This window comes from Rhipicephalus microplus, chromosome 10, assembly GCF_043290135.1.
Source record: "Rhipicephalus microplus isolate Deutch F79 chromosome 10, USDA_Rmic, whole genome shotgun sequence".
Classification (NCBI taxonomy): domain Eukaryota; kingdom Metazoa; phylum Arthropoda; class Arachnida; order Ixodida; family Ixodidae; genus Rhipicephalus; species Rhipicephalus microplus.
Genome location: NC_134709.1, coordinates 59,826,320 through 59,847,911, shown reverse-complemented (window position 1 = coordinate 59,847,911; position 21,592 = coordinate 59,826,320). Strand labels below are relative to the sequence as shown.

Genomic DNA, 21,592 nt, shown 5'->3' with positions numbered 1-21,592 from the left:
TTGCCTTCTATTCACCTATCCTCCTCTCCGCGTCGCTGTATTCACAAAGTGATAGGCGTATTACTTTTTCTGTTTATATTAATGAACTTTCACTCCGCAGAACAAAGGAACCATTGGGAACCTCTTTATAGGTTTATATGCCATTATATTCTAAGGACGTCCTGCGCTATAGTAGGAGACTTGTAGGAGTTTCCTTTATTATTTACCTTAAAGTTCTTACAGGCTTCACAAGGGGCATTGGATAAAGAGGGCATCACAATAACATCTGCTCAGCTCATCATGCATAATGGATATGTAATATAAACAAAATGAAATGGTATATTATGTGCATATGACTTCACGCAGGCATTCAAAAATTTTAAAAATTAATGATTGTAGAGGTGTCATCAATACTAGAGGAAGAACAAAATGTCCAGTTCAATGTATAATGACAAAATAGAGAATTATAAGTAAGTGTATTAGAGTGACGCACTAAGTAGGGAAAATAAAAAAAATATTTTCTAGTTTAAGGAGGCATGCAAAGTAAAGTAGATAAGGACAAAACAAGCGAACTAACAAAACACCTATAACAATAAAACTGAAAGGTGATGTGCATTTTGTCGGGTTCAGGCAGTGCCATGTGAAATGATGAGCTCTTGAAACTTATGAGGGCTTTTTAGAAGGCGATGAAATCAACATCTTTATCAGATTCAAATCAGATATGCATACCTTGACGACGCAACTTCGATGTGCTTAACATTGAACACAACCGTGGTATTTCATAATCTTGTTTGAATGGTCTGAAAAGGCACATATTTACGTGTCTTGCTGTTTATATACAGGGGGCCCCAGCTATCTCTTACGAGAGCTGAAGAATATGCCAGTGCAATCCATGATGACCCACCGAAGTGCATGTGGCTTAACATTACACAAAGTAAATCACATAGTCTGTTTTCTTCTAAATTGTATATTGTGTCATTTTAAACTATTATTTTGGAACAAAAAAATGCTGGTACTCAAAAGTATACAATGAGAAAGTAGCACATCCGTATGCTAGATGTCCGACCAAAACACTTTTAATTTTTTACCTATGAGTATTCGCAAACTTCTGCCGATTACAAATGCCCACGAAAACAAAACAAAAAAGAGGCGAATGGGCATGTAATGGTGGGCGTTTTAGCCCCAATAGCGTGAAACCGAGGGTGGTTCGTAGCATGCGGTGTCCATGCGTCTATAAGCGAAACCTCCATTATGCTCCGTTTAGACACAGAAACCCGCAATCCGCTTCGATTAATGCGCACGCAGGGAATCTCTTAAAAGCTTGCTCCTTTTGCTGGGCGTTGTCTCTCGTTTATTCACCGGTGTGTACGCTAGTGCTCATTGCTCCCGCTAGAGGCGCACCGGTGCTCTTTATTTCGAGAGCGCTCACGAGATGGCGCAGCGCCACTCAGGCGATGCTCGCTCCAATCTCGGCATGTGCTCTGGTTTCGCAGCAGAACGCTAGGTGGCCGCACCTATTTATAGCACTCGTTCTTGGCGCGATTCGCCACGTCCGTGCTCTTTCGCCAGACATGACCCAGTCCGCGTCGATACCGCTACCCACTATGAACACCGCAGAAGCCAAAGAGGCGGTGCGGGGGGCTCGCAATGCGGCTGCAGCGCGGGCTCGTCGTCAGGACCTTTCTCAAACTTTCCAGTACAGCATATAATTCAGGATGCTATGGCTTTGTACTTTGCGAATCACAAGGCCATTATAAGAAAACGAAAACGTTTCTTTCAGCTTATGTGATCCGCAAATGAGCTTCTGAACAAAATGTATATACCGCATCAGCATGTAAATATATTTATACAGTACATTATTATGTAAATCGTAAACATTTTTTATTGCAGAAGGGTTGACAGGCGGGCAGTTGGCAGAAATGTTCGCACACATTTGTCTTATACAGCCGTCATGACACGAAAACTAGAGAGATTGCGGAAGCCTTTTTTATTAAAAAGAATATTGATAGTTGTGTTAGTTCACCGTCTATATCACTGTTTGATTGTGAAGTCTCGTATCTGGACGATACCTGATCATGGTGGTACCTTCTCCCCAGTTTTTTTTTCCTTCCTCATCTTTCATGTATATAAGTTCTTCTCTGAATAAACTGAGTTTCAGTCTGCGCTTGTTTGTCTCTTCGCTTGTATCCCGTTGGTTTGCGCTTCCAATTATTTCATTATGAACATTTTGTATATAACGTGTATATACAATCACACCACAAAAACTCTGGTGTCACGTCTTTATCATGGTTTACTGGATTCAACCTCTGGAGCAAGCTCCTTCATCATCATTCACTTCGTGTATATGCGGGAGTTTTTTTAAGACAATATCCTGTACCGGCATACATCAACGGAAAAATTTTAGTCCACCAGTTAGTTGTTGTCTGCCCAATGTCTTCGCCACCCGACAAAAGCTTAACCCGTTGCTGAACGCCAATCCATCTTGATCTGGTTTTGCGTTCGTACATTTGAACGCTGTCAATCAAAAACCAAACATACGCACAATGGAGGCGCAATGTAAATAAGTGTTAGGCAGAATGTATTTTTAATAATAAAATGCTTATATACGTAATTTTAAAGACATACGTGTTTATTAGGCTGTGCTGACAATGCTGCGCTATGAAAGAAAAAGCTGGTGCTTCCTACACTTTGCTAAGACGGCAATGTGCACCTGCTAGTGGCTCTGCCTTCTAAAAAAACTTTAGTTTCTTGAGATTACTGCCAGATGACAATGTTCAATACATTTAACATCATTTTCACAAATGGATTCCTTGTCAGAAATATGATGCACCACACGCCCGATATAATCTTTTGTTTTGTACGAATGATGCATAATAGCACTTGTTATTTATAATACAAGTCAAAATTAAGAGCCCGCACTGTTTGACTTATAGACAATTTATAAAGCAGCTCGTTAAAAAAAACGAATGTGATTGGCGATGCCTTCAGCAGTTTTCTTTAAATACGTTAGTCTTTCTTGGTCACCTTCGACGAAAAAATCTTGGTTTGTCTGTCCGTCTGTATGAACATTTGTCTGTTTGTCCGTCCTAACGATACCTTTAACGGCACTGAACGGCCAACCCCATCCGCAGCGCCCACTAATATTGCTCAAGGTTTAGCGTTCATAGTTAAGCGGTTGTAAATTAAAAAGCAATTATTGCGCATATCTGAGGTGCCATAACAACAATTCAAAGTTTTATATGTCTGCCTTTATACTAGGAGAGGCACACAGAAGTTACTCTAACAAATGTAGCGTTTTAGCGCGCTGCACTGACAGTGCAACGCTATGCTCAAAAAGTTGTTTCCAACGCTTTGCTACGACGTCACGGTGGTGGCACCTGCCCGTCGCTTTGCGTTCTACACCTTATCACCTCCAAGACTGGCGCGCATCTTTCTCCGTGGGCTGCAAACCTTCGACACAAGCGCCATCTGGCAGATAACTGCCAGATGTCTAACGTGCCTCGATGCGCTCGTTCAGCTCCGCTACACGCTCGAGGCACTCTAACGCAGCGCCTGCAGAGTACCGTTCACCGATTTTCTTGCGCAGAACATCAAATAAACGTTTTGTTCACTCTCTCCTGACGCAAGACTATCGTCGTTCGACGACATTTGCAGATTACATGCAGATACGGGGCCAATTTTTTATGTCGGAAGGACACCAAATGAAAAGAGATTTTTTTTTCAGCCCTTGAAAGATCTTCGAAATTCAGAATAGGTAATTTGATTTTAATTTTCATACCAGTTCATGCTTTCGTAATTCAAAACTCATAATTTCAATCATTATTCGGTTGTATGTATTCATCTGTTTTATGCGTATTATTATCAGAAAGCAAATTGTCCGACTTGGTGACACAGTGGCCACGGTGCTCTCGTGCTGAGCCGAAGGTCGCGGGTTCGATTCCGACCATGGGGGGGGGGCACTTTGATGGACGCGAAATGTCAGAGGCCAGTGTACTGTGCGATGTGAGTGCACGTTAAGGAACATCACATGGCCAAAATTTCCGGAGTCCTCCCCGACTGCGTCTCTCAAAACGATATCGTGGTTTTGGGACGTAATACTCCATATATTATTACGATAAAGTAGATTGATTGGGTTAAAGCATCGAAGGATGCGTACTTAGTTGACGCCACATAAGTCCATCTCGAGATGAACGTTTACCCACAGAGGGAGTCTGCTACGCCGTCTCGTAGCCGTAAAGCATTCTTGGTGATTCAGTTCTTCGGTTTGGTTAAAAAAGCCCCCCGAAGATCAAACAAGCGCCGATTTCTTTGGCCAACTAAAACGCGCGTGCGAATCATCCCCGAACAGGTGTTTCGCAGAAAGGTTCATGACGCCATCGCGACTATTACTGACAGGCTCTGGAATTCATGAAAGAAGTCTCGGGAGTATTCGTACCGTAGCAGGCTCTTTCTTCCAGCAACTATGTATACAGGGTGCCCCGCATAACTTGAGCCAAGAATTTGAAAGTGAAAGGCATTTAGGAGGCGAATTGAACCAAACGCGTACTACTCGCACTTGCCTGTAGGTAGTGACGCTATTTCTTATTTGTCCCCATACTGAGTAATTAATGATTCCTAATTACCTAATTATTTTAAATGATGGGCTGGAAACTCAAAGTAGGAACACTGTGATGTAGAGCACTTTCAGAAACTACCGACTAAATTGTTTCCTGTGCGATACGTCTCGTGCGTTGTTTTTTCCACGTTGTAGAGAAAGCCCACGAAATGTGAAAAAAAGCCGTGTGACGGACCGCGATCGCACTGCTATAGTGCTGCAATAGGCTTTCTTTACAACGCGAAAAAAAATAGCAGCGCTAGACGTACGGTAATGGAGACAAATTAGTCAGTGGTTTATAAAAGTGCTCTTCATCTCATTGTTCATATATTGGGTTTTCAGTCCATAACTAAAAAGTAAGTAATTAAAAATTATAAATAATTATTATACGGAGAAATAAAATTACCTGAGTACCTACGGGCTAGTGCAAGTAGTACGCGTTTGGTTCTATTCACCACTGAAGTACCTTTCATCTTCAAATTCTTGGCTCAAGTTATGTGGGACACCCTGTATGTTGCCCAAACCAGGATGCCACATTTTATCAGTCTTCTAGACTTCGTACTGCAGCAGTTCATTACCTGACTTTTGTTCAGATTCTAAAGGATCTTACTATTAAGTTCAGATGGTTCTATCACCTTTCTTACGCGCTAGCGTATCTGTCCTGTTTGCCATATCACTGTCCAGGAGTGGCCAAAGCCATCCTGCTTACAGCGTTCCCACGAGCATCACAACCGTGTCTTTTTTCAGCTATGTAAAGCTTTTCTACCCTTTCTTATTTTTTTTCAGTATGATTTGCCCGATTATAAACTCATTACTTGACGCATTTCAGTGAACATACATATAATATCTGCGTATGTGCATGTATATTGATTTTCTTTGAGCTTCAAGACCTTGTTTCATCTGTATCACGCCATATTGCGTATTTCGACGATCAATGCAAAAGGAACAAAACCTCCTAATATAGGCTTCGAAGTGACTGGCTTTACAATAAATAAGTTTCAGCAATACATCAATTAGAAATAATTGCTGTAAACGCCCACATCAACACACTACCACCTTCTCTTTTTTTGCAACTAATTACCAGGTGGCTTGGAATTATGTTGTCTATATTTGACACATTTGCGTACCGTACACCATACTTCGCTGCTGAAGAGCATAGTCTAAAAATGAATAAAAAAACTACCGAAGGATTTCAAGCAAAAACAGAACTAATGTTTTAAAATCAATTATGCTATTATCATTGTTATTATCAATCATTATTACTGGAAATTACAAGAAAGAATTATAGCCGGGAGAGCAAATAACAACAGTACGTAGTGCAATCATCGAAAAAAAAACAATGGTAACTAATAAATATGCCGGGTTTCGCATCCAAATGCCCCGACAGAACTATGAGGTTTGTCTAAGTTGAGGGAGCCGCAAGTTTCAATCAGCTAGTGCTTTTGAAAAGAAAGTGCACGGATATCACACGGTGCCATTGCCTTTAGCCACTATCGAAGGGCGACAGAGATCGAACTCACTACCTTTCAGTAGCGCAACTAAACTGACCTTTTTCTATTGGTCTATGTGGTAAAACACGTACTCCAAATTATAAAGTTATTATTTATTTATTTATTTATTTATTTATTTATTTATTTATTTATTTATTTATTTATTTATTTATGAAAATGCAAATAGGCAACTGTGCCTGTGACACAGTTGAATAAATAGGGATGCGCTGCAAAACAGTCCCAGCACCTTCAGAAAACGTGGTCGATCGGTAGTCGAGGCTCCTGAGAACACATGAGGAAAACATTATGGTGCCGCATGCGGCATAGGATTTACAATGAGTTTTAAAAAGTCGGCTGGAAATCGCTCGCTCTTCTCTCTATATATGATGCCGTAATAAAAAAAGACTGCGTCGTGGACCCAAAGCCTGCAGCCATTGACTGACTTGAGCATGCATCCTGGTTTGCGTAGCTACCGAGGGCGCCTCGGGATGCCGTGGCGGGGCCACGCTGCCGACCATAGACTATTTTGCCTAAGACATATGGGCACCCCTATCTTGCGCTGTAAAGCTGATGTTTTGTTGTTTTTGTATATTGCCGCGTGAAACAAGGCGTGCACCAACGCAACCGTTTCCATGCGTATGCGTCTACCGTAACATTGTTAGTTTAGCTTTCTATGATGAAAACCAGAAACATTAATAGCCCAACATAGCGGCACTCAATTTCATCAGTAAAGTAGTCTATGGTGCTAGACTTACACGCTCTATAGTAATATACCTGCGTGTTTACAATTACACCGAAGGTAAGCCGCACTTTGAGAGAGAAGAAAGGCGCTCGAGCACATGACGCGCACTGACGAAATGACGTATAGCTTGTTGCATCCCTTTCACCCTCCCCTGCCCCCACCCCCTCACTTGCATAGCTTTCAGCGAGCTCGCTGGAACGAAAGGAGAGAGAAAGGTGGCTCCGTAAAACTTGTGTCGTAGCTAGTTGGTATATGCTTACTGAAACGCAAAGAAGTCGCGCATCATCAAAAAATGTTTCAAGACAGAGCAGAGAGCGCGAATAGAAAGTGCTTCAAGAGTGTGGCACAGCTTGTTGCAGCGGTCCATTTCTCTGGCGGTAAACTCCTTCATGAAGTCAATTCATGATTACAGGAAAAAAATGCTGCAAGGCCCATTTGAAGATAATCATGCCACTTCTTTGAGCGTGTGCGTCTATTTTGCTTTTATCTCTACGAACATACATTCCTTCGGTGCTCAGAACGTCTCACGACATTGGAATCTCGCGATGCGCGTTTTACTGGCTCATTGTTTACATTTTAACGTGCTCTATAAGGCAAGGATTTGCAGAAGCTGAAACTAGGCGTATTATTGCCTGTTCACCTTAGTTTCACAAACTGACATGCTGATTATTTACATTAACGCAAATGTTGGAATGTATGAACGATAGCTAGTGGGTCGTCAGCGAATATGCACTTAAAACTAATTCTTTTTCTTGCCTCTCCCCTCCCCCCAGGTAGCAGCTGTTTAACCTCCTTGTCTTCCTGTCACCTGTGGTGTGGTAGGCAATGAACATGTCGGCACTGCAGCTCGATCGCCTGTTCAAAGGGATATGGTCGAGACAATACCCGCATCGAGTACCGATTCTGCTAGCAAACTTCAAACGGTCACACGAAAAGTCACTTTATCCAATAGGAATACACCGAGTAGAATTCGCGATGAGACCACCACTGCCCCAACAGCTTACGTCTTCAGACACTTACAGGACAACACCGAAATTGCGCCGCTATGCTTTGCCATTCAGTGGATTTCACAAACTCTTTCTCCTGTTGATAGGCATTGCTGACAACCGTTTTCGCAAAAACAATGGTAGCGAGGAAGCCCCGCCGCGGTGGTCTAGTGGCTAAGGTACTTGGCTGCTGACCCGCATGTCGCGGGTTCAAATCCCGGCTGCGGCGGCTGCATTTCCGATGGAGGCGGAAATGTCGAAGGCCCGGGTGCTCAGATTTGGGTGCACGTTAAAGAACCCCAGGTAATCAAAAGTTCCGGAGCCCTCCACTACGGCGTCTCTCATAATCATATGGTGGTTTTGGGACGTTAAACCCCACAAATCAATCAATCAATCAATGGTAGCCAGGAAAAGTTAGAGCAAATTTTTGTGACTGTTCTCTCTACAATGCGCTAAGAACATTTCTAGCAGTCACTCTCGCTCACCTGTCGCAGACCGATGACGGCAGAAACAATTCTACAATGTCGACCCGAGAGGTCATCGCGGGAGAAGGTGACAAGACGCTGCTCTAATTCTTGAAGGCAACAGACTTGCACCGGCGATTATAAAATCACTGTGCTATGGTGACTGTGTAGTGAGACCTTATTTGTGTGCTCTCTCATCTCACTCTTTCGTCATCTTTAAAGTTTCCCACACCTTTCCCCTGTATAGGGTAGCATACCAGTCCTCCTATGCTTTCTATTCCTTCCTTTTCCTATCTATGGAATCTTCTTCTAGTTATGTCGACTCAGTATATATAAAACTGCATGCAAATAAATTTGATCTGCAAACTAAAGCGTGACATTTGTGCGGGCTTATGCAAAGCCTACATGACAATATACATTGGGTGCGGCATAAAGAAGAGTATGTATTTATTCATTTAGGAACAGGGTAAATATTCCGTTTAGTTAGCAAGTGTAACGCCACGGCTCGTAATCTTTTTATGTGAACAGTCCTCAGTCAAGCAAATCGTACAAAAAATATTCAATATTGTAAAATGAGTACAAGAATATGAGAACCCGTACATTTGTAAAAATGTGACAGCTTGAGCTTCCGGTAGCGTTAGAGAATTCATTTAAAAGGGCCGTTAAACTTTTTAATAAGTTGTCATGTAATATATTCGGTGTAAAAGCTTATTGCCTCACTAATTCACACCACGAAAAAGTTTTATAGTCTCTCCTGTAGGGGAGTTACAAAGAAATGTCGCACGCTGCATTAGCACCCTCTCTTATCTCATCACGGTGAAAGTGCTGAAAGCTAAACAAGGAGAGGTGGTTCGGGGGAAGCAAATACTTCATGCGCACCTCGTGACCTTGAGCAGTAATTTTCATCTTTGAATACGCAGCTTTTCAATGTGATCGCGCGCGCACACGTGGACAAGTCGTAGCCTTCCTCGGTGGCCCCAATAACGACCAAGCGCAACATGCCTAAATCGGAGAACGACCGATACATGGCCTAAGACATAGCGATTTTTAAGCCTGTGGCGCCTGATAAAAGATTGTTGCCAGACTAGCAGAAGTAGGGTGCCAACAACAGATGAATAGCCAAGAACGACATGGCACTACGAGTCTCCAGAACGAAATCGGATTTTCACTATTTCACATCCCATTCCCCAAATCCCAGACAAGACAACCAATAGGCTCAAGATCTGCGCCGCGCGAGGGAGCTGTCTTTTACCTATTTACAATTGTGACAGCATCATATGTTGAGAGAAGAGAAAGCGTACTTCAATTAACTTTGAGATGTGCTGCGTTTTCTGACCATGCTCAAAGAGTGTTACAGGGCCTCTTTAAAGGAACACTAAACGCAAATAGTAGTTCAATGTTCATTGCTTAAATAATAGCCCAGAAACCTCGTAGTTCTATTTTGTGCCAAGGAAGTGCTTATCTTGAAATGAAATCACGTTTTAGTGACCGGCATGACGTTAGCACACTTCAAACACCCGCCTAATTGTGGCCGTCTCACGTCACTGTTGCAGTAAGCAACGTTGCCCGGCTTCACTGCGCGGCCGCCAATACTACTAGCAGAACAGCGAAAGCAGTGGGAGCCACAACAACAACAACGGCCATTAAACAATTTCCTTGCATGGCCTCTGAGCTGGAAGGCGTGCTTGGTTCAACTGGGCCCCGCTAGATAGCATGACCTGTCCAGTTTAATCAGGCGGAATTTGAACATTTGTACCACTCGCACCATTCCTCATAGTAACGTTCGGCGGTTCTTTTTTCTATGAATCAAACAGTGACGAAAAAGCAGCATTTAATTACGTCTATTGATGCACACAAGTTCTTTCATTTAGTGCGGCTAGTTCGATTACTGGTGAATATTTGTAGGTGTTAACTATGACGTCATCTGGATCATATTGTAGATGTTCTACTCGTGGCACATGTGTTCACTTGCAGTTATTTTAATTTTTCGGTAAGCAGGGCGCTTGTCTGATAATATTGTCGTTTTAGACATTGTCATACACTGAGTTTTGAGTCAGACATAAACTGTTATTGGACTTTAGTGTCTTTTCAAAGGGGGATCGGGCACTCCCAAGTACATTACACACTTCTTTGAAAATATTCCTTTGAAGAAAAAAAAGTCAACAATGTTTATGCGTCGAAGATTCTCACACACTATGTTTACATCAGTTTCACAGTGATCTTCATAGGAAAACAATGCAAAAGATGTATTACAAATAAAAGCCTGCAAGAGCGAATGGTCAAGTAAAGTCTGCATCTATATAAAACAAAGGTAGGCTAATTAGAAGCTTGCTGGTTTAAATTTGCTAATTATACTTTTTACTAGAGACGCTTAATGTACAGAGGGGAGGGGGTTAAATGTTTTCAGGCCACACTCTTTTAGAAATACATGAGATAGTGGTCTAGAAACTTTTTACCTCCCCCCCCCCCCACCCTCCCTGCACGTGAGTTGCAACGTGTACCAACCTCACATGAGTTTTATGGTGGCACCAGTTTTGAGATTATAATTCACAAGCTGTGATATGTAAGACATTATTCTATTGCAGTTTTACGTCAATCCGTAAAACATCATTTCACACACACACCCACACACACAAAAAAAGAATTACTTCGACTGTAATTTGTGCATACCTAAATATCCGCGCCACCTTAACATTCCGCTGCATAGGTGGATATGCCTTGCAAATCCAGTTTCTACCTTCACCGAGTCCCATTCAAACCACATGATAACTAGTTTTGGCGTTAATTGTGAGCCCTAAATATTTTCCTATGTAGTAGCTGCATTTTTTTCATTTATGTGTGTTCATCAAAACTCACAGCTATTTATTTTCTGGCACTATGTTTAGGAAGCTATTCGAGCTTCCCGTGAGGCCAAAGCGAACACACAAAGCAAGTTCTCTTTCCAAGCCGGCGCCTTATGCTCCGGAAACGACACCTTATATATACTGGTGTGAACAGAAACGTAAATTTGCCCAATTCATGAACACTGAAGCTGTCATAGTTATACCTATAGACCTGGTATCGCGTGTGTTTAAAAAGAATACGCCAGCTAAGACACATGTACCATAGCCAGTTACAGCCTATTAAAAAATACAAGCTCCGCCTACTAACATCACTTCCTGATCCAAAAAGACTTTGCGTAGACGCTCCATCCGATCACATCAGCTTCATTTTGTGACGTGAAGCAGTTTTAATGTGATTCAGATGGTGCAACTATGGATTCGGAGATATGTTTGAGTCTCACTGGCATGATTTGGCCGCAAATAATACACACACAGAGTAAAGAAACACTCAACGAAAAGCACAAGTGGCACTTCTAACTAAAGTAGACCGGGCGAAAATCCGGAATTCAGCAACAACATACCGACATGCGCAGTCTTCACACAGCCTTACGCTATCCAGCTATCGAACAATCTCCCTTCCGATAAGTATAATGTCACCGATGGTTCGCTGATACAATTTTCACCTTTCTTTTTAATGTAATATGCTTACATCAACTCACGCGCAGTTTTATGCCTACTTCTACCTAGAATCTTAACCTCGTTAAAACGTGGTACACACCCGCAGGTTTCACAATGCATAGGCAAATGCGCCAAGCCATCTTTCATTAAATTTAATTCATGCTCCCTAACCCTTTCATTAATACAGTGCCCGGGGTTAGGGAGCATTAATTAAATTTAATGAAAGATGGCTTGGCGCATTTGCCTATGCATTGTGAAACCTGCGGGTGTGTACCACGTTTTAACGAGGTTAAGATTCTAGGTAGAAGTAGGCATAAAACTGCGCGTGAGTTGATGTAAGCATATTACATTAAAAATAAAGGTGAAAATTGTATCAGCGAACCATCGGTGACATTATACTTATCGGAAGGGAGATTGTTCGATAGCTGGATAGCGTAAGGCTGTGTGAAGACTGCGCATGTCTGTATGTTGTTACTTAAGTCTGGATTTTCGCCCGGTCTACTTTAGTTAGAAGTGCCGCTTGTGCTTGTCGTTGAGTGTGAGTGTTTCTTTACTCTGTGTGTGTATTATTTGCGGCCAAATCATGTCAGTAAGCAAGTAACAACTAGGACAACAATCAATATTGTTACAATATGTTTGAGTCTCTCGTTTCAAAACAAAAACTTGATCGTCCTGGCCAATTTCTTCATAGAGTCTCAAATTAATGTTTATCCGAAAATCATTTCAGCTACAAACAAGATTTTAGTTTTCGATGCACATGGTAATTGAAATAGGTGAGAAAAAGACAAATAATAGCACGAAAGGAAACCGGCTTTGCCCGATTTTCTTACACAAGTCGTTGATTAGCGTGCACAGGTTTTGCAGTTGGAGCTTGTATCTATTTTGAAGACGATAGTTTTTTTTTTTTTTGATGTGTTTAGAAAAATTTGTTCTCGAAAACAGTGAAGATCAATTACAATCCAACAGAACATCGCGACGGAATACAATATGTGTTTAGAAAAAGTGGTTAACGATTTAGAGTACTCGGTACTCTACTAAGGGAGAGCTAAAAGCCGTCCCGAAGTGCTGGAACACTGATTGCTTGGTCTTTGCAGTGATGGCGCAACGCCTACCATAAGAACGCAGAATATTGGTCTGTCTGCCTGTCTGTCTGTCACACGGCATGATTCAACCACACTGCTGAAGTTTAAGCACTTGCTGAACGCACAGCCATCTTGCACTGGTGGCTGTGTTCATACTTGTCAACACAGTCTATTAAAAAAGAAATACTATGCATATTTGACGAGGAGCATCAATACGTAAGTATCTGGTTGTGCATTCGTTTACCAGAAAATATATAAATACGTAATTCTAAAGGCCTTGTAGTGTTTCTTAGGCTGCACTGAAAACGCGACGCACGAAAGAAGGCCGGCAGAAGGATATCGTCTTTCGACGACTTTTACAGCGTATCGCGCAGATACGCGGCCATTTTCTTTTAAATTCTTGATGACTGTTGTAATCGGTCAGTTTGAGACTGTACGCGTACTAATTTCCTTCGCGATCAGCAGAGCTCACATCGTTCCCACCTCTCAGCGAGCAGCTGTGAGCAGCTTGAGCGCGCGTACAGAACTTCAGCGTCTTCAGCGCATCCCATTACAGGCGCGTCAGACATCTTTACGATCGCATTGGGCGTCGCCACACTCGGCCATATTGCGCGGAAGGTTCGCGAATCTCATTTGTTTAAGTCGGAGCCGCCAGAACCCGATTCTCTTTCTAGGTCGCTTTCAAAAGCCTCGCAGGAGCAGCTGCGTTTCGCTTGTCGTTTAGAAAGCTTCAGGAACGCTTTGCGAAAAGTCATCAGTAAGAAAGCATTCTCAGCCATTAAGTATGTGCTGCCGTCGACTTCGCCAACCAGGTGTGATACTTCTTTTTTGTTTCTTCATAAGAAGCGTGCGGTAAATATATAAATAAACCCAACACGCAGCGTGTTACAGAACCCGTGGGTCCGCTGAAAATATAACTTTTTTTTTTCATGCTCTACCAGCTTCCTCACGACGCACACAAAGTGTCGCCTTTTCGGTACTCGTCGTTTTCGAACGAATTCTAAGATTTCTTTTTTTTGGCGACACGGATGTTAGGCACAATGGAAGGCGACTGCTGTAGCTACAAATTGTTTTTCATTTATTTCTAAAGAACATGCCTTTTTTTTTTGCTGTTAATTCATGACGTAATCACTCGACTGCACATGCCTCAGCAGTAAAGGGACCACTGCGATCACATTCGGCTGCCGGGAACAATTAAACGAAGCGCATCTCTTAGGTTCATGGCACTGCAACGTGGTATCTTTTGTTTCCAAATTAAAAGCTCTCCACTCGACGTGACTTTGCTTGTTTTCGGTTGGCTAGCGACGGCCGGGAAACGTTCGTTTCGTAGAAGCACCTGCTGTCTACCTCATCGGCTGCGTTGCAGGCATTCCTTCGTAGCACTTCGTTGCCCGAGTTTGTCCTACCCCGAATGCAGCGCATCTATGCTAGGGTGAGTTTTTCAAGCGTTGAATTGCTATTTGGTCCTAACTTTCCAGTTTTCCGTGACTCCGGTGATTCAATAGGAGCTAAAGCTTGCGTCCACTTTCAATTGGCATGGAGACAAGCGACCACTGGTCGTGAAGCGTATAACTCATCTCGCCACATTTGGCGAGTCCTCGATGGTATACATTCATTGTAGACATTTTGTAAGCCATCGATATCAGACAAATCTATCTTTATCAGTAAAACCTTCAATATATACCAGTAATCAACCGCGCATTGCAATGTTTGACGGGAACATCATATCCAGAACCAATGAACTTTCATTCACAGTCGCGAACAAAGAAGTGAATGAATTAACGTATTCTTTCATTCCCGACGTGCCTGGAGCTCTAGTTTTGCTAGATCATGCAGGTAAGCGCTACAGCTACGATGTGATGAAGGGCATTATCAGTGAATGTAGTTATTTGAAACCACATGTTCATATTTTTTTTTCGAGATTTTGCAGTAGCGTTTCTTTATCTCGTTTGTATCCACTCCCTTCTTTTAGTAAAGAATTATCAACATTTCGGAACCTTTCTCAAATCGTCATGTCTGCATATCGTACCTTTAGCCCTTAGAACAACTAAAAATGTAATAACTAGTTTTGCATGTAATATGTTACTACCAATTGTCACTAAACTGGCTTTTACCCGCCTTAGAGCGAGGAATTTTAAGGCCCTTATACAGCCTCTAATCACAATCATCGTCCACATCTCTTGTCCCATGAACTGACACTCTTTGGCCATCAAATGGCCTTTGCGCCACAAAGCACCAAACATCATCATCATCACTAAAGGAGCGTTTATTTTCTTTATTTTAGTGAAGTTGGAATGCACGTTGCCGAACTATACTGTCCGAACTAGCACAAAAAAGTATAACTATATAGATTTTACCAGATGTGGAGGTTTCATTCGTCAATAGCCGCTGTGACGTCACAGTGAATAACTAAGTGCGTCACGAACGGTCATGGTGGCAAGCTGTAGCGGGCACTTCTTTCACCACAGCTGTCACCTGTGAAATCTCATTGCTCACAAAAAGTATTTACAAAAAACTTTCGAGTAGTTAAATATGAACAAATAAATAAATAGGTAACGTTCTTCGCGTATTTCGTACTTAAAGGGCTATGACTGTCTATCGAACTAGTTTAATGGACGCCATCGATCCCAGCTCTCGCGGAGCCCTTCGTTCATACGTGGCAAAGACACGTCATCCAAGTGACGTAGCGGTTCTGGTTTGACTTTGCTAGCCCTTTTCAATATTTTTTCGCTTCTTCTTCGAAACCACCTTCAATAGACTATTTTCAATGTTCAAGCAAAAATTTATTACGAAGTTTAAGTGGACTCTTTCGCATATTTGCGACTAAGAACCCCGCAAAACTTCTATTGCCCTTACACTTATCGTCGATTTGATCAAACTCTTTATTCGGTTAGCTTCATTGCGGAAGCTGCACTTGAAATACGTAAATAATTTCATTCGTAAAGGAGGTGAAACGCGGCAGGATGGAAATTACTGTTATATTATGAATCAAGACTTTTTTTAAAGTGTATCTATTCTTGGAGACTGCGATATCCGCGTTTATTTTAAATATGAATTGACTCCAGCTATTAAAAGTGGAATAATACGATGTTTTAGCTCAACACTTTACTTGGAGTATTGCTTTAGACTACTGGAGTCTAGCAATATCTTGTATAGATCAGTGGCACTCTGTCAGACATCTATCCTAATTGCGCAAGAAACGATCGAATTTGTGGTATTCCAATGATACTTTTAATCCCTGCTATATATTCCCAGTCCGCCGGCTCGTCATTTGTTCCGCAGATGACCGGTAAACCAGTAAAAGTATTAGTTACAAGCACTGCCTTGATCCTACCCGTTCAGCATGTTGCCCCGCCACGGAGGTCTAGTGGCTAAGGTACCCGACAGTTGACCCGCAGATCACGGGATCGAATCCCAGCTGCGGCGGCTGCATTTCAATGAAAGCGAAAATGTTGCTGGCCTGTGTGCACAGATTTGGGTGCACGGTAAAGAACCCCAGGTGGTGAAAATTTCCGTAGCCCTACACTACTGCGTCTCATAATCATATGCTGGTTTTGGGACGTTAAACCCCACTAATCGTACCACCTTTCAGTGGGTGATGGGTATAAAACAGGCGTGGCAAATAGCATGCTAACAGAGTGCCACTACCGGAACGTTGCTCTTTACTTGACACAACCCGTTTTCTGCTAGAGTCTTTCTATCTTGAAGTATTCAGCCATAGCAGATCCAGATGGTTCACGACCGTTTGTTTCGACGACGAAAATAGCTACTCGGTAATTTGCTGGTTGAGGGTGTGGTCCTGGCCACGTTGCACTTATATGAAAATGAAGTGCTAGAGGCCGTGTACTTCTATCTAGGTATAAGTTGCAAACCCTCAAGTGATCGAAACTTCCAGAGCCCCTCATTCCGGCGTGACCCAAGGCGGTATCGTTGCTTTAGGGCGTAAAACTTCATATAGTATTACCGGCAACACAATTAAACGCGATTATGTGTTCGTGCTATACGCGATGCTTACACACCCTTTCTGCGAACTCAGTTTTCCGTCACCTCACTGACAATATCGCAGCCATTGCCACTTAGCTTTGATGTACTCACCCACAATAGTGTTAGGCCTAGCCCGGTCTTCGACACTCGAAGCATCCTGTGTTCTCAGTGTTCTCAACCGCGGGGCTCTACGCCCCGTCCGTTCGGTGTCTTCCTCGCCGCGCTGTTTGCCGATGGTGTGGCGCACTCGTTTCAACGCCGTTCGTGGATCACCCACTCTTCGAATCGAGTAACACCCAGCACCCCCTTGCTGCCGAACGCTGAATTACGACACACAAGTGCGATGAATTTGGGCGTCCAGCAAAAGCAAGCACGCAATCCTCCGACGACGCCGCCGGCGTACTCCTCACGTCTCCCCGACGGCGCGGCACCGGTGAGTGAGCTGGTTCTGACGAGGCGGCGATAACAGTGCGCTTGTTCTTCCGGGGAGTGCGCGTTCACCTGGAGTCGAAGGAGGAGGAGGAGGGCGGTTGGACGGAAGCGGGTTCCTGGACTCGGTGCGCGACCAAGCGTTCAAGTGTCCTGCTTGGCGACACGTCAGCACGTTCTACCGCTGAGCGTAGTCCAGAAGTCGAGCAGACGACTAAGGTGAGAGACGAGAGACAAAGGAGAGAAGGCTTCTGGCCCTGTCCGAAGAATGAAACGCCAGTGGCAGGAAAGGTGGTTTGTTGTCTTTAGGGAAAGTCCAGCTGTCACGGGCCTCTTAGCTGTCTGCCCGCCACAGGCGCCACTTACAGTGAGGTGCCCTGTTAGAGCAAAAAGAGGTGTCTGAGGGAAAGAGTGCTGGAATGCTCAAAAAAGGGGTTCGAGGGAGTGAGAAGCCTGAGAGGAGAAAAGGGAGGAGGACTGAATGACAAGGATCGTTTGTCCTTCAGCGATTGCCTAGTAATTCGGTTACGAATAGCTGTAGCAGGCACAACGGCGCTTTGTCAGTCACCTCTCCAATCGAAGCCAGTGCTCTGAATGTCTTCTCTTTCAAACCGAACCTTTTATCTTTCCTTCTGTGATTATTCCTACGGAGCTAGAATTTTACTTATATTAGCCGTGTAGACCATTCACTACTTAGACAATATATATCGAAGGAAGTGTTAGAGATGTTCAGAAGTGTATCAGTTCCTAAAGCGGCTGAAAAAAGCCGAGCCAACAGCAAAAACAGCTTCGGGGTCGAAAGGGGGGGGGGGGGGGGGGTAATTTTCTCTAAGGTCTAGCGATTAAAGTTACCTTTCACTTTAAGTGGTGCAGATTACGTCCGACCTCTGCGTTACGGCAAGCTGCCAAAGGTGTAATTGGAACTCCTCCCGCCGGACATCTTTCTTTCCACTCCTCCATCCTCCACTGAGTGACGTCATGAACACAACCCTCTCCAAACAGAACCCTCTAGAAATTTTCCCCTCAACTCTTTCACGTCAACCTCGGTGCCCGTTTTCTTTTCAAAGCCATTCGAGAGATACGTAGGAGTTTCTAATGCGTTAGCCTATTCTTTGTGCCGAAGCAAACTCGAAGCTCTTACGCACAAACAAAAACTAAGTTTATGCTCCTCCGTGCAGGCGCCACGTCCTGTCGCTCTTCAAGCCACGTCTTTCTTACAATACAAGTTTCTTTCTTCTCTCTCTCTTCACTTCAAATGAACACAAACTGTGGCCGCCTACGTCACACAGAAAAAAGAAGGCGAGAAGGTTAGCGAGGAGAGAACGACAGGAAACAAGCTACAGCCCCAAGGAGAGCAGAAGATGTGCGTCGTAGAATCCCGCGGATGAAAGGCAGTGCGCTGGAAATTCATGATGGCGTGCGCTCATTCGACAGCAGGTTCGTCAATAGGCGACTTTGACACTCTCTCGAGTAGGAGGACAGGTATCGAGAAAGATTTAAAAGGGCGAATCAAATAAAAATGATGGCTCTTGGAAAGTGGGACATAAAAAAAAACGTAACTGTAAAGGAGTATCCAAGCGAAGTTCCCGTCTTGCAGATACGGCATTCGGCGAGGTCCGTATACCCGAATCGCGCAGGTGTGCGCTGGGGATCTTTTCGCTCGACGATGGAGTGAAACGCGATTGAGAAAGAAGGTTAGTATGCAGAGTGAAAAAGAAAAGAAAAATACGTGCTTCGTACAAAGCGTCACACCGAGAGTGATTTAAAGCGTGCCTGCGTTATTAGCCGTCGCTTGTGCCCTGGCTTTGACAGGAGCCAGTTACAATCTCTTCTTCTCGAAACGGGGTGCTTTCATTTGTTCAAGTGCCCGCTACCCCTTCGCCCTCTTTATTCATATTCAACTGCATCTTGTGTTGTTTTTGTCTCTCTCTGCTCCAAAGTTCTTTATTAGTGACAACGTTAAAGGCGTGAGCGGTTATCGTAAAAAAAACGTTAAAAAATGAACACCCTAAAAGACGCACTGGTATTTTTCAGCTCTGAAAAGGCTGTTTTTCTGACATTTATTTTGTGAATGATCTTTCGGAGCCCTCATTTTCACGTTCTCTCACTTTTACAGTTTAGTCGTTTGGCATAGCAGGTCTGCTGACGCAGTCAAGTTTCGAAAACACCAGCTTCACATCGATTTCTTTCTGGTCTTTTGTACATAATCATCAGCACCATCACCCTCTCTTACGTCCAGTGATGGGCAAAGGCTTCTCCCAGATATCTACCATCCACCTTGGCTTTTGCTATCTGATTTCATTTTATGCCTGCTAGTTTCTTAATTTTGATTCTTCCCCTAACCTCTAGTCGGTCATGCCTTTGCCATATTGGTACCCATTCTGATGTTCTGACGGCATCTACGTTCTCTTCCCATGACTTGCCCGGCCTTTTTGTCTATAGCAAAGAGTGTGTTGGTCTTATTGTCAATAGTTATTTACTTCTCAGTTCATTTCCATGCAGCCGTTTTTCTATCTAAATCTCTAACGCCGCCTTAGTTTCTGCTCTTCACTCTCACCACTCGAAGACATAGGGCTTCGCGTGGTGACAGTCAAATTTCAGTTTCCTCAAGGCACGGAGTAAGAGAAAAAAAGGAAAACACATTTTGCTAATACGCATCACGCCGACACACCCATCTCCACGCACGTATTTACCCACCTCTCAAACTCTCAAAAAGCATGGACAGCGCTGGGTGAGTTCGTAATTTATCCTAACATGGTGGTGCACAAAAAAAAGTACAATAGCACAAGGGAAGGGATACAAGAACATGGCACATATGGCTTTTCAAGTTTTCTCTGCACAATGTTATCTGTGGACGCATACTCCACTACCTCCCCCCCCCCTCCCCTTCAACTACGGTGCAGTACAGCCGAAGCGCGACGCCAGAATTCTCCGTACCATCTGCGCAAGGTGACGACTGTACAAATAAGGGTGTGCGCAACGTCGCTGCAACCTCTTCATTTCTCGTATATTCTTTTTCTCCCTACCGTGCGAGATCATTTGCGTCTTTTGGAGCCTTGAAATAAAATGAGAAAACACTTGACGTATGATCCTGCTACAAGAACCTGCATCGTTTTCTGCCGCAATAGTGGCAGAACGCGAGCAGCCGAGACGCCTTAGTTAAGCAGAGGTACTTCATATAGAGCCAAGAAACACATGTGTAAAGTGATCGCTTACCTGTAATTTCACAGCTTGCCACTGCATTCTGTGAGCGCTGCGGATGGAATAACCTATATTTGTCCTTTTCATGTCTTTAATGGTTCGTTGCTTTCAGCTTTTGGTTTATTAAGGCGAAAAAAGACACGCTTCATCGATCGAACACGGAAAGTCATTTCCGGCACAAATGCTACACCAAGAGCGATACTAGAAAGCATCATTGCGGGAAAACGTCACCCTGTGACATCATCACGACGCGGTAGGGCCACATGACATAATGTTCGGCGACAAAACGTAACCACATCACGAGTTCGCTTGCTCAAGGGTTATTTGATACTCCAGTCACTGCGAAAATACATGAGAGGCACAGCTTTATTAGAGATACGGTGACTGCAAGCCTCCGATCCCGGAGGCAGCGTTAAATCACGTCAAATGCAGAACGCTTATAGGAAAGGGCTGGGTGAGAGAGAGAGAGAGAAATGGGGAGGAAAGGCAGGGAAACTGACCAAGATTAGCTTGGTTAGCTACCTTACACTTGGGTTGGGGTAAATAAGGAATAACCGAAAGGAAAAAGAAAAAAGAAGAAGAGTAAGAAAGAGATGGATAAATAGTCAGCTTGAGACTACATAGCACGGTCTCACGCTGTTCTTTCACAAGCGCTTGGGAAGTCCGGTTTAAGAAGCACAAGAGAGCTTTCATGGCTTAGCGCGTATGCGAAACCGTCGGCCAAGGTCCCGGGATCTTTCACTCTGCAAGCGGTCATGAATCCAGCTGACGCAGCTTGGCTTCCGTAACACTTTGTTCAAATTGGTATCTTGGGCAGTAGCATAAAATGTGCTAAAGCGTCTCCTCCCAGGCGCAAATGTTGCTTGCCAAACTGCACGCCATTCCAAGAGACAACAATACTCATTCGTAAATGTCACGCCCAATCTGATGTGACACAGCAACGTTTCAGCGCGTCGTGGGAGCCCGGATGGCAAACGACGTTGCAAGTTTCGGTTTACCGAACAGATAGCATCAAAGAAACCCTGTGTATTTCATTGTAGGGGAGTTGTACGGTGAGCAAGTGATTGTAGCCGCCGGGTAGCGTCCGTTCTCAGTAGTGGTATTGGTGTCCGCAGGTCTTCATCATGAGCCGAGCGAGCAG

General features: G+C 43.7%; 1 protein-coding gene across 1 annotated transcript in view; it reads right to left on the bottom strand.

Moving 5' to 3' along the window:
- LOC142774266 (uncharacterized) overlaps nt 1-21,592 on the bottom strand; it is a 447,394-nt gene that overhangs the window by 364,397 nt on the left and 61,405 nt on the right. The gene's annotated exons all lie outside the window — the stretch shown is intronic.